Source organism: Thermobia domestica, chromosome 8 (assembly GCF_964235325.1).
Source record: "Thermobia domestica chromosome 8, izTheDome1.hap1.1, whole genome shotgun sequence".
NCBI classification, from domain to species: domain Eukaryota; kingdom Metazoa; phylum Arthropoda; class Insecta; order Zygentoma; family Lepismatidae; genus Thermobia; species Thermobia domestica.
In genome coordinates this window covers 295,985,878-295,998,225 of record NC_137461.1, presented here as the reverse complement: position 1 = coordinate 295,998,225, position 12,348 = coordinate 295,985,878, and the positions used below count along the sequence as shown (strand labels likewise).

Sequence of the window (12,348 nt, the reverse complement as noted above, 5' to 3'; positions counted from 1 at the left end):
CACCAAAAGCCTATTTGTCGGGAGCAGGAATCGAACCAGGGACCTACCGCGTCAGAGGTAAGCGCTCTCAGAGCTTTCTTTTGTTTAAAGAACTTGTTTACAATGATATATATATAACGAAGATATTGACATATTTTACAGCCTCACTGAAATTTAAAAAAAAAAGTAGTCAGGGAGAGCTTACTTGTCAGGTTTTTATTTTTTAATTTAATTTATTTTTATTTATTTATTTTTGCTTTGTTATGTTCCCTAGTTAATTAATGTTTGGGTTACTGAAAATTAAAACCTTTTTAGTATTATTGTTATGTCATCACTTTGGAACCAAAACGTTAGATTTTTTTCTTGTGTTTTCATATAGGAAGTTGGTGAGTTTGTGCCTTAGCACTGGTTTGGTTTCTAGAACGTAATTGAAGGTCATGTTGAGTTGAGTCTTGGTGGGTTTGAGTTTGTGAAGTGTCAGGCACTGCTTGTGCCCCTGTCTTCTGTTTGTGATGTTTCCTGGCTTTGGGCTGTGACGTATTTATGTTGAGGAGTACCAACGAAGGCCGCGTGATATACAGGTAGCTACAACACAGCTTCAACAGTTAACGAGTGCCATGTCTTTGAATTTCAGCTTTCGTTACGGCGTGATAATGCAGTATAGTGCTAGATTGAAATTCTATGGGTGGTAAAAACGGTATGGTAAGAAATACAACGTAATTGTTATTAGTTTAATTAGTGTTTCTTCATAGTATTGTTTCACTATTTCTAGAAGGAATTAAGTATTAACGAAGTAATGAATAAGCAAAAGAACACATTGATTGACGTTTACTATTTCTCATACTCCATTGAGAATGTTTTGATCCTCAGTTGCGCAAACATCCAGTGTGCGTTTATTTTCTTTCTTTTTTGGGGGGTTTACACTGCCTCACAGATGAGCTCTTTCGTGGCTAAGTGGTTAATGAACACGCCTTTGGCGTGGGACACCCGGGTTCGATTCCCGGCCGGGGGCCGCGGTGGCTCAGTGGTAGAGCGTTCACCTCTGGTGCTTGGGGTCCCGGATTCAATCCTAGCCCCGCCAAGTGAACCTTGTGGTGGACAAACACCGTGTGCGTGGGTTTTCTCGGGGTTCTCCCATTTCCTCCCACTTACTTCATTCCACCATTTAATTCATTGCTCATCATCAGCGTCTCCCTTAGCCTAACTGGCATAACTGTGGGACGTAAAACTCAAAGGTTTCATTTCATTTTTTCTTAATCTCTTGCACCGACCGACCGATCTCGATCAAATTTCCAACGTAGATGCGCTTCTGGCCTGGGAGTGTTTTTAGCTATTTACTTTGACAGTAGAACTTAGGGGAGGGGGAGAAGGGGGACAGAAAAAATAAATGACTTAATTTACTTTGAAGTGTAAAAGTGCGAGCGTTTTCTTCTCTCTCTCTCTCTCTCTCTGTCTCTCTCTCTCTCTTCACTCCTCCAGTCTCCTCTCACTTTTAGGGCCGCGGTGGCTCAGTGGTAGAGCGTTCACCTCTGGTGCTTGGGGTCACGGATTCGATCCTAGCCCCGCCAAGTGAACCTTGTGGTGGACAAACACCGTGTGCGTGGGTTTTCTCGGGGTTCTCCCATTTCCTCCCACTTACTTCATTCCACCATTTCATTCATTTCTCATAATCACCGTCTCCTTTAGCCTAACCGGCATAACCGTGGGACGTAAAACTCAAAGATTTCATTTCATTTTTTCCTCTCACTTTGATTTCATGATTTCGCACTCTGATGAAAAGTATTAAATACCGCCAGGAAAAGTACTAATATATAACCTCTCTTTTAGGCGCCCCTCCAACCACGCGCCCGGGACACGTGCTTTGCTTGCTTGCCCATAGCTGCGGCTCTGTGAGCTACATAAGTAACATACAATGCTTACGTAATACTTTGGGTCATAAGCAGTGGCGGCGATTGGACGTTAAAAGTGGGGGGGGCAAGACATGATCTGAATATTTGTATATCAATGTTAATATACAAACTTCCCTGGTTGAAACTATATACATTAATAGGTCATTTGAGAAAAGTGGGGGGGCAACTGCCCCCCTTTGCCACCCCTAATCGCCGCCCATGGTCATAAGTACTATTAAGAAAGGAAGAATTGCATTTTTTTAACTTTGGGAAAGGAGCTACTATGGGATTAAAGTTAAGGTAGGAAAGGCAACACATTCCAGTCTATGCTTTCACCCAGCAGACATATTGTTTGGAACCAAAAAAATGTGACTTTTGGAATCTTGTACTTAGGTTCACAGCGGAAGCGACGAAATAACTTGAATCATCCATTGTAGCTCTCCCCGCAACCAGTTTCTAAAATGTTGGCAATAAGTTTGCGAAACGAGAGGTGACGACTCCAATTTTGGGTGAAAAGTCGCTATAAGAAATAATCGAGAAATTCATTGTCTATAAGCATTGTAAAAGTTGTAGATGTAAACTAAACAATATGTTCTACTCACTGGCGCAAATCCCGGGGGGGGGGGGGGATGACGGATACATGTCCCCTCCAATCTTGGAACTGAGGGGGACTTCTCCCAAATAATCCGATTTGAAATGTGTTTTTTGGGAGAAATTTGATGATTTTTGTCCGATTGCTACAAAGGAACGTGAGATGTCCCCCAGAATAAGCCTCAAATCTGCAGCCTCCTAACGCTAAAGACAACTCTGATCCTCCACAACATTGTTTTTCAACTTCATAAGTATTTTGGACATCGCCAAAAAAAGTATGGTAACGGTCTTACCCTCCCCCCCCCCCCAATGTTGAAGACAGATTTGCGCCGCTGGTTCTATTCACATCTTTGTAAACAGGGCGCAACCAATCCTTTAATTCAGGGATCATTTCAGGTTGTTTCGGGTACTTTTGTTCATGTTGTGGTCAAAATAGTTCCGAAATAATTAACACTACAGTACTTACGTTAAGCAATTTTTTGTAAAAGAAAAAGTGCAGAATAATTAAAAGACCCCAGAGGACAAATATAACAAACACCTTCTTCGCCTTTTTTCACGCATCTATAGCTAATCTTGTTGCTATCGGTAATGATGTATTACGTGTGTCTCTCAACGGAAACTCTGCGAACTAAAGGATCAAGTTTGTAGTTATTCTTCGTTAGAGGGCAAGGGTAACATAACAATGCAGGATTGTGGAGTAGTGAGTACGCTGTATTTCCAAACTCTTCATCACTTGCGCTGATTAAAACAAACAAACAGAAAAAAATAACGTAAAAACTGTTTTGAACTAATAATGCTTCTCTACAGATGAACATTTTGTTTGCAGCAAAAAGTCGCTAAATGTGTAAGTAGGTAAATCGTTATTTAAAAATCACCCAAAAAAGTCTCCAATCGGAATTTTTTTTTTTTTTGTCGTTATCGTAGGGCGACCATACGTCCCGTTTTGACAGGGACAGTCCCGTTTTAGGGGCGTGTCGCGGCCGTCCCGTCAGTAGATGGAAAAAAGTAGTATTCGTCCCGTTTTATGTAAATGAAAGAAGTAAATAACAAACCCAGTACCTTTACTCCTTTTAAAAGTATTAATAATAACAAAGCGGCAAAAATTGAACTGAAAATCCCTATATTAAAAATACTCTATAGTTCGCAGTACTGCTCGAAAGGCAGCAGAGGTTTTAGCAGTTGGTTGTGTGTTAAACAAACTTCAACGTGTCTTTCCTTTTTCATAAGTACCCGCTCTGTAACGAAGAGAGAGAGGGGGAACTCTGATATCAAGGCACTGATAAGAACAAAGGTAGATCTAAAAGTCTAGTGTTGCAAGAACCTGTCCCGTTTTTAACTGAAAATTTTATGGTCACCCTGCGCTATCGTTGAGGTCGAATTCCCCTTATTTAGCGACTTTACCCAAAATTGGCAACATTGACCCCCACCGAACAACACCCCGTCATCTTGAGCCTAGCCAGCATAATAGTGGGACGTAAAACTTAAAGATTTCATTTCGAACAACACTCCCAGAAACCTACTGTTATACTATTCTCAAACCACCCTTTCGTACAGTTCTCCCTATTCGAAAAAAAAAAAAAAATTGTAAATAGCAGTGTTCATACATAAATATGGAACTCAATTTCCCTGAATTTTGCAGGTTTTCCAGGTATTAATTTTGCAATTTCCAGGTCTAGTGGAAGAAACTAATAGTACGAGAACACATAAATTTTAAGAATACTATATTTATATATTTGAGAATGGCCACCCTTCTCCCCAATGAACGATTGCAATTAAATATTGAGTCACAAGAAAATAAATAATTAAAATAAATAAAATTTAAGTTGAAAAATATTAAGTTGAGAAGCCTACTAAGGGAATTATATAATACTTTTGTTCCATACTTGAATACAATCAAAATATACAAAAAAATATTGGCTTGGGGAAGAAAAAAGGGCCCGCGAGATTTTAACTGATTCTTGTAGTACTCGACGACAGAAATAGATTACTGAAAGAATTTTCAAAATCGGCACAGGCAAACATGAAGAAAATCGCATTTTCAGGTACCGGTTCAAAATGAGAAGAAAAAAGGACCGCGAGATTTTAACTGATTCTTGTAGTACTCGACGAGAGAAATCGATTAGTGAAGGAATGTTCAAAATCGGCGCAGGCAAGCATGAAAAAAAATCGCACTTTCATGTACCGGTTCAAAATGGGGAAGAAAAAAGGGCCCGCGAGATTTTAACTGATTCTTGTAGTACTCGACGACAGAAATAGATTACTGAAAGAATTTTCAAAATCGGCACAGGCAAACATGAAGAAAATCGCATTTTCAGGTACCGGTTCAAAATGGGAAGAAAAAAGGGCCCGCGAGATTTTAACTGATTCTTGTAGTACTCGTCGAGAGAAATCGATTAGTGAAGGAATGTTCAAAATCGGCGCAGGCAAGCATGAAAAAAAATCGCACTTTCATGTACCGGTTCAAAATGGGGAAGAAAAAAGGGCCCGCGAGATTTTAACTGATTCTTGTAGTACTCGACGACAGAAATAGATTACTGAAAGAATTTTCAAAATCGGCACAGGCAAACATGAAGAAAATCGCATTTTCAGGTACCGGTTCAAAATGGGAAGAAAAAAGGGCCCGCGAGATTTTAACTGATTCTTGTAGTACTCGTCGAGAGAAATCGACTAGTGAAGGAATTTTCAAAATCGGCGCAGGCAAGCATGAAGAAAATTGCATTTTCATGTACCGGTTCAAAATGGGAAGAAAAAAGGACCGCGAGATTTTAACTGATTCTTGTAGTACTCGACGAGAGAAATCGATTAGTGAAGGAATGTTCAAAATCGGCGCAGGCAAGCATGAAGAAAATCGCATTTTCATGTACCGGTTCAAAATGGGGAAGAAAAAAGGGCCCGCAAGATTTTAACTGATTCTTGTAGTACTCGAAGACAGAAATAGATTACTGAAAGAATTTTCAAAATCGGCACAGGCAAACATGAAGAAAATCGCATTTTCAGGTACCGGTTCAAAATGGGAAGAAAAAAGGACCGCGAGATTTTAACTGATTCTTGTAGTACTCGTCGAGAGAAATCGACTAGTGAAGGAATTTTCAAAATTGGCGCAGGCAAGCATGAAAAAAAATCGCACTTTCATGTACCGGTTCAAAATGGGGAAGAATAAAGGGCCCGCGAGATTTTAACTGGTTCTTGTAGTACTCAACGGGAGAAATCGATTAGTGAAGGAATTTTCAAAATCGGCACAGGCAAACATGGAGTAAATGGCATTTTCATGTACCGGTTCAAAATGGGGAAGGAACAAGGTCCCGCGAGTTTGAACCGCTACGATGTATGTTTACGAATGTGCCCGTTTTCTCAAATTTAGTTAATTACTGTGACACTGAAACATGTGACACAGAGTCACATTGTGGATGACTCTGCAATCGGCAACCACTGCACATATACTCCTCCCGCCCCACAGTTTGATTATTTCGATCCATTCCTCACGTGCTAACGGCATGGTTCAAAATCTGCAAGAAAGAGGTAAATGTAACGTTCAATTGGCAATAGCTTTTCACCAAATTAAGCTGCATGAAATCTGATTGCATATTTGACATACTGAGAAAATTCTAGCCCGTGGCCATATGTATCACATATCCCACCAGTTCATAAAAATTTTGAACACAAAATTACGGTCGTCCGTGTGACGTACTCCCAAAAGGCCTAATGTGTATCACCCACCTCACATTCAATGAAACCACATCCGTGTAGAATTAAGAAAGGAACCTCTTATGATGTATACAGGATGTCTCAAACGTTCCCTGACATAGGGTAACTCTGTTATTATCAGAGTTACGACAAAATGTAAGAGGAAAAACATCTCGAAATATGACGTTTTCAATCTAAAGTGAACACTTTTTTAAAAAATCGGACAAGATGAATGTGCTGTATACTCTTTATGCACCCAATTTTAAATGAAAATGCAACGTTGTCATTTACCTGGACCCACGACATAAGTGAATGAAGTTACTGTTTGAAACGGGGGCTGGCCATCGACATGTTAGCGTAAAAGACAGTAACTTCACTCACTTCTGTTGTGGGTCCAGGTAAATGGCAACGTTGCATTTTCATTTCACATTGGGCGCATAGAGAGTGTACAGCGCAAACGGGTCATCCGATTTTAAAAATTCCTTCACTTTAGATTGAAAACATCATAATTGGATATGCTTTTCCCTCCTACATTCTGTTGTAACTCTGATAATAACAGAGTTACCCTATGTCAGGGGACTTTTGAGACACCCTGTATACCTTATTTAATGTATGTTTGATGTCACTATAACTGTAGTATAATTTAGTTTGTTTAAATTTACAATTTAATACAAGTAGATTCGGATTTACATGCGTAGGATTTTGTATGCATCTAACTAATGAATTCTTTTATTTTTATGCTTAACTTAGTGACTTGGCTTTGGACTGCAACTGATTATTGTAACCCATTATTGCTTGAGAAGAAACAAGATATCCGAATCTTCATTTGGAGAAATCAAAGGTCTATTGGAAAGCTGGGGATTACAATCATTAATTTCTACATTTCAAGGTGCGTAGTAAATTATATATTGTGTTTATTGTTAAATTACTATTATTGGGTTTAGAATCAATGAAGCACTTCATGATATTTTATGGGGATCAAGATGGGTGCCGGATAGATAAGTATTTGAGCGTCAGGCTCTTATTTCTTTTCAATTTAATATTTAATCAATGATTATTTTTCTCCCTCATTATTCCACCAAATCGTATTCCAAGATCATATATCCATTTTTGTTCGATATATCCATATTTTTGATCTCTTTCATATTTCTATATTTTCGATTTTTGATATTGTTTATATTTCGATATTGCTGTATTTTTCGATATTTCGAACAAGTTTCGATAGTTTGTCGACATCGATTATCTATATCTAAATTCGGATATCCCAAAGCCCTATCGAGCACCCTCCGAAATGAAGTTTTTGGCTATGGACCTGATTAGGGATGCGCACGAGACAAGACGAGACAATTTTTGTTACGAAATTCGAGGCAAGATAGAGCTTTTCCAATAGAAACGGATCCAGTTTTCGAGACGAGACAACTTTCGCGGCACCTTTTCGAGAGGAGACAACCTCAAATCTTTTCTCTTGCGCATCCCTAGACTTGATCATGAGTTATCAAAAAAAAAAAAATGTTAATGAGAAATAACATGTAAATACAATATAGGTAGCTAAAACATTTTTGTTTTCATTCTTCAGTAATGCATTGTTATTAATCTCAGGGGGGCGGTGGCTCAGTGGTAGAGCGTTCACCTCCGGTGCTTGGGGTCCCTGGTTCGATCCCAACTCGCGCCGTGTGGACTTTGTGGTGGACAAACACCTTGCTCGTGGGTTTTCTCGGGGTTCTCCCGTTTCCTCCCACTTTGTTCATTCCACCATTTCACTCATTTCTCATTATCACCGTCTCCTTATCCTAACCGGCATAACCGTGGGACGTTAAACTTAAAGATTTCATTTTTTATTAATCTCAGCATTTTATAGTGTATTCTTAAGCTTAAGGTGATGTATAATTAAAGTTTGAATTCAGTTAACTTATTTTGTTTCTCAGATTGTTTTTAAAATGTATGTACAATTGTTTATGTTCATTCTCGAGAGTTTAAAGTGACGTATAGTTATTAAACATAGTATTTAATATTGTAGTCTTAACGTGGAAGTGATATACAGTTAACTTTTGAATTCAGTAAACATTTTTCTTTCTGAAATTGCTTTAAAAAGTATGTAAAAACGTTTTTATTTTCTTTCTTGAGTGCTAAAAGTGATGCAAAGTTATTAAGCTTACTACTTTATATTGTATTCTCAACCCTAAACTGATACACAGTGCGTTTTTGAATAAATTGTCAAGTTATTTGAGTGATGAACACTGGTAGAAAATCCTGACTACTACTGGAACATTTTGATTTTAAGGTGACGACTACTGGTGCAAGGATTTTAAAATATTGTTTTTCCTTCAAGGGCTACTCCTTTTTGAATTCTGACTACATGGTCACTATAGGAAGGATCAGTGAGTCTTTCCAACTATGGTACAGCTCCGACAGAGTCACGATGCTCAGAGAAGAGACAAAATAGTATGTTTTCAAACTTAAAGTGAGAACCACTGGCGTTTTTACCTTGCTATGCAAAAGTAAGTGAGTACTCCAATGGGGTTCCAATGCGGTACCTAATTTCTGCATTTTAGATATATGGAAATACATGTCTCTAAAATGTAAAGAACTGATTTTTTTTAGGGGGGGAATAAACTATAGGTATGTGGGGCTTGCATACTTGACGCTACAATTCGGAAATTGAATTAAAATATGACTAACGGCTATCAAGATGTTGTCAAATAAAGGGAGGACCAACACAGTTAAGGGGTTTTCGTGTTAGATGCTAAAATTTCCGAAATCGGTCATGGAAAGTTAATAAACACCAGTAGCAATTTCATCTTAAAGTAATTAGATATCTTCATGGGGTGTTAGAACATCATGGAGTCTACCAAAATTAAATTTTAAAAGCTTTTGAAAATATAATCTGACATTTGTAAACAGTATTTGAAATATGTATTTACCCAAAACTTCCAGCTAGTACATCTAACATCTGGAGAAACACTGTGAAATAAAAGCTTGAAATTTCGGAAACAATTATTGGTCGCAACAAAATTAAATAAGATGGTACTTCTATGGGTTAAATCAGTACCTCAGTACAATTTCGATCGAAAGATTAGTTCAGTCCTAGGTTTTCTTCAGGCAATTCCAATGGTTCATCGAGCTGTACAAAAGAATGAAAATTCGCTGTCAATATCTAAGATAGTAACCAAGATAAAAGGAATTATATATTTTATGGCGTAAAAATAGAGATCTTTATATATTTGTACTTTTGGGTCTTTCCTATAAGAAAAAAAAATCAGAAAACTACTGTATATACCTTAATAGACAATTCAATGGGCGGGGACACAGTAGCTTAGTGGTAGGGTGTTTAACTAATATTTTTTTTTGCAGAAACTATTGGAGTATTCACTTAACCCGTAGAGATACGATCATACTTAACTCCCTATTTAATTTTAAAATTAAATAAAAGGAAATATTTCAGTGTAGCGACCCACGATTATGCATTTTAGTCTAAGGGAGATTATGATTAAAGCAAGTGAATGTTGTTGACAGAATTGATGGAATGCAAAGGTGGGAGGAGAGTACCCCGAGAAAACCCACGAATACGATGTCCACTACAAACTGACTTGGCCGTGGATCGAACCAAGAACCCAATACACCAGAGGTAAGCACTCTACCACTAAGCCACTGTGCCCCCGCCCATTTAATTGTCTATTAAGGTATATACGGTTGTTTTCTGAAATTTTTTCTTCTTACAGCAAATACTCAAAAGTACAAATCCATGTGGGTCTCTATTTTTACGACGTCATAAAATACATAATTCCTTATATCTCGCTTGCTATATTAGATATTGACAAAAAATGTTCACTTTATTTCAGAGCCCGATGAACGCTTGGAATTGTCCAAAGAAAATTTAGAGCTGAATTAATCTTTCGATCGAAATTGTACTGACGAGTCTGAGGTTCTCACTTAACCCATATAAGTACCATCTTATTTAACTTTTGTTAGGATCAATAATTGTTTTCTGAAATTTCAAGATCTAATACGCTTTTATTGTATGGTGTCTCTCTAGCTGCTAGATGTACTAGCTGGAACTTTTAGGTAAATACATATTTCTAATACTCTTTACAAATGTCAAAATATATTTTACAAAACTTTTAAAATTTAATCTTGGTAGACCCCATGATGTTCTTAAACTCCATGGAAATACCTAATTATTTTAAGATGAAATTGCTACTGATGCTTATTAACTTTACATGACCGGTTTCGGAAATTTTACCACCTAACACGAAAACCCCATAACTATATGGATCCTCCCTTTATTTGACAATATCTTGATAGTCATATTTTAATTAATTTTCTAAATTGTACTGTCTAATATGCAAGCTCCACGTACCTATGGTGTCGCTTTTTATTTCACCATATTTCGGTAACTGTTAGGCGTACCGACTTGCGGTTTCGGTAAACACACACCTCTAACGTTCTTTAAAACGTTATTAAGACATATTTTAGAATATTTAGAAATGAGAGTTCTGGGAATATCATGGTACCCGAAAACCCCCATCAGGGCGTGTGTGTAGTGTATTTAATTGAAACTACTTTTGAGGTTGTTGTAAGCCCTCGTAATTACGTTTCCGAAACTGCACCATCTAGTACGCAAACTCCACAGTTCTGTAGTGTCGCTCTTTATTTTCCCATATCTCGATATCCATAAGGCTTACCGAGTTGAGGTTTTCGGTAAACAGATGTCAGTTCCTTACATTTTAGAGACATATATTTTCATATATCTAAAAAATACAGACATTAGGTACCCCATGATAGCCCGAACACCATTGAGGTACCCACTTACTTTTGAATGGTAATACATTTTGAGTTGTTGTTCAGCATCAATAAACACTTCATAGTTTTTCTACGTGCAACCCAAAAGTCCATACCTGACCGAACATATTTTGTCCATTTAATCTCAAAAATGTTAAGATACTTTGTATTGTTAAGTACAACCAAATTAAGCACACTGAATATAACATTTTAAATATTTTCTGATTTTTGTTGCAGGTATTTCGTGCATCAAACCAGAATTCTGCTTGAAAGACAGTCAAAAGAAGCAGTGTAGGTTGTGGCTAAAAGTACGCCCTTTCTGAAGACAGACTCAGTTGTACTTACATTATTTTGTACGAATATATAACCCTAATAAAGATACTGTACTACAAATTATTTCTTTCTTCCATAAATTATAATAAAATATTATCTCTGTTTAAAGAAAATGATTTGTTAATGTTAAGTCATTTTAATTATTTTTCTCTGTAATAAGAACATTATCCCTAGCAATATTTTTTATCTTTGTGCTATTGCGATTGGATGAAGTAAAATTCTATACGAAGCACTATTATTTCAGACATGCATTAATAACTAATGTATTGTTCTGTATGTAAGACAATGTGTATACTGAACATGTCTAGCGAAGGTGTTGTTTTAATACAGAATCTATAACTCAGCTTTTCAGTAGTCAACTTTATTGGGAATCCGAAGAACGAAGTTAAAAAAAAAAAAAAAAAAAAAAAAAATGTTGGACTTACCAGCGTGTGTGTGTTCGAATTCTGGACTAATCCAAATTATCCAGAGAAATCATTATATATTTCTTTGTTGCTATTTCAGATGTATCCTTTATCCAAGTCGTATGAAACGGAGACTTCATACATCGCTATACTTTGTATGAACTATGTTCCGTATTTACTTAATCACTTTGTAACTTTCTCTAGTGTTGACAAGGCCGCAGGTGTCAATCGAATAGTTTAGTGTTTCACTCATGTCACCTTGTGACTAAGGTACGTCCTGTCGGTATATATATGGTACTGGGTTCAATTAGCGATAAAATACATTTTTAGCGTTAAACAAATGCAAAAATCTACACGAAATGAGATACCGTGATCTCTGACTTACGGATAACACCAAGCAACTAATGGTACTGAGTGTGATTGAGTTTACTAATTACTATTTGGCTAAAATCAGTGTTCCTTTATCTATAGTTCTTTTCGTGCTTTGAATTGCAAAGTTTGAAATAACCGTTTTAAATTATTGTGTATATATATCTTCCGAGTAATTCTGAGAATCATTGCTCTTTTTTTAAGCAATGTATGAGACTGTTAAATTGCTCTTTCCTTAAAATGTTGCACTAAGAAGGATGCATCCAGGAAAGTCCAAATTTGCAGAATGTCTATAGCAGGGAAGAATAAATATGTTTAGT

General features: G+C 37.1%; 1 long non-coding RNA gene across 1 annotated transcript; it reads left to right on the top strand.

Annotated features, from left to right (window-relative positions):
- The first annotated feature begins 450 nt into the window (after positions 1-450).
- Positions 451-11,306, top strand: LOC145692050 (uncharacterized). The gene is made up of 3 exons (XR_014132614.1): positions 451-560; positions 6,894-7,032; positions 11,160-11,306. It is a non-coding gene; the product is annotated as an uncharacterized LOC145692050 (long non-coding RNA).
- Positions 11,307-12,348: the final 1,042 nt, after the last annotated feature.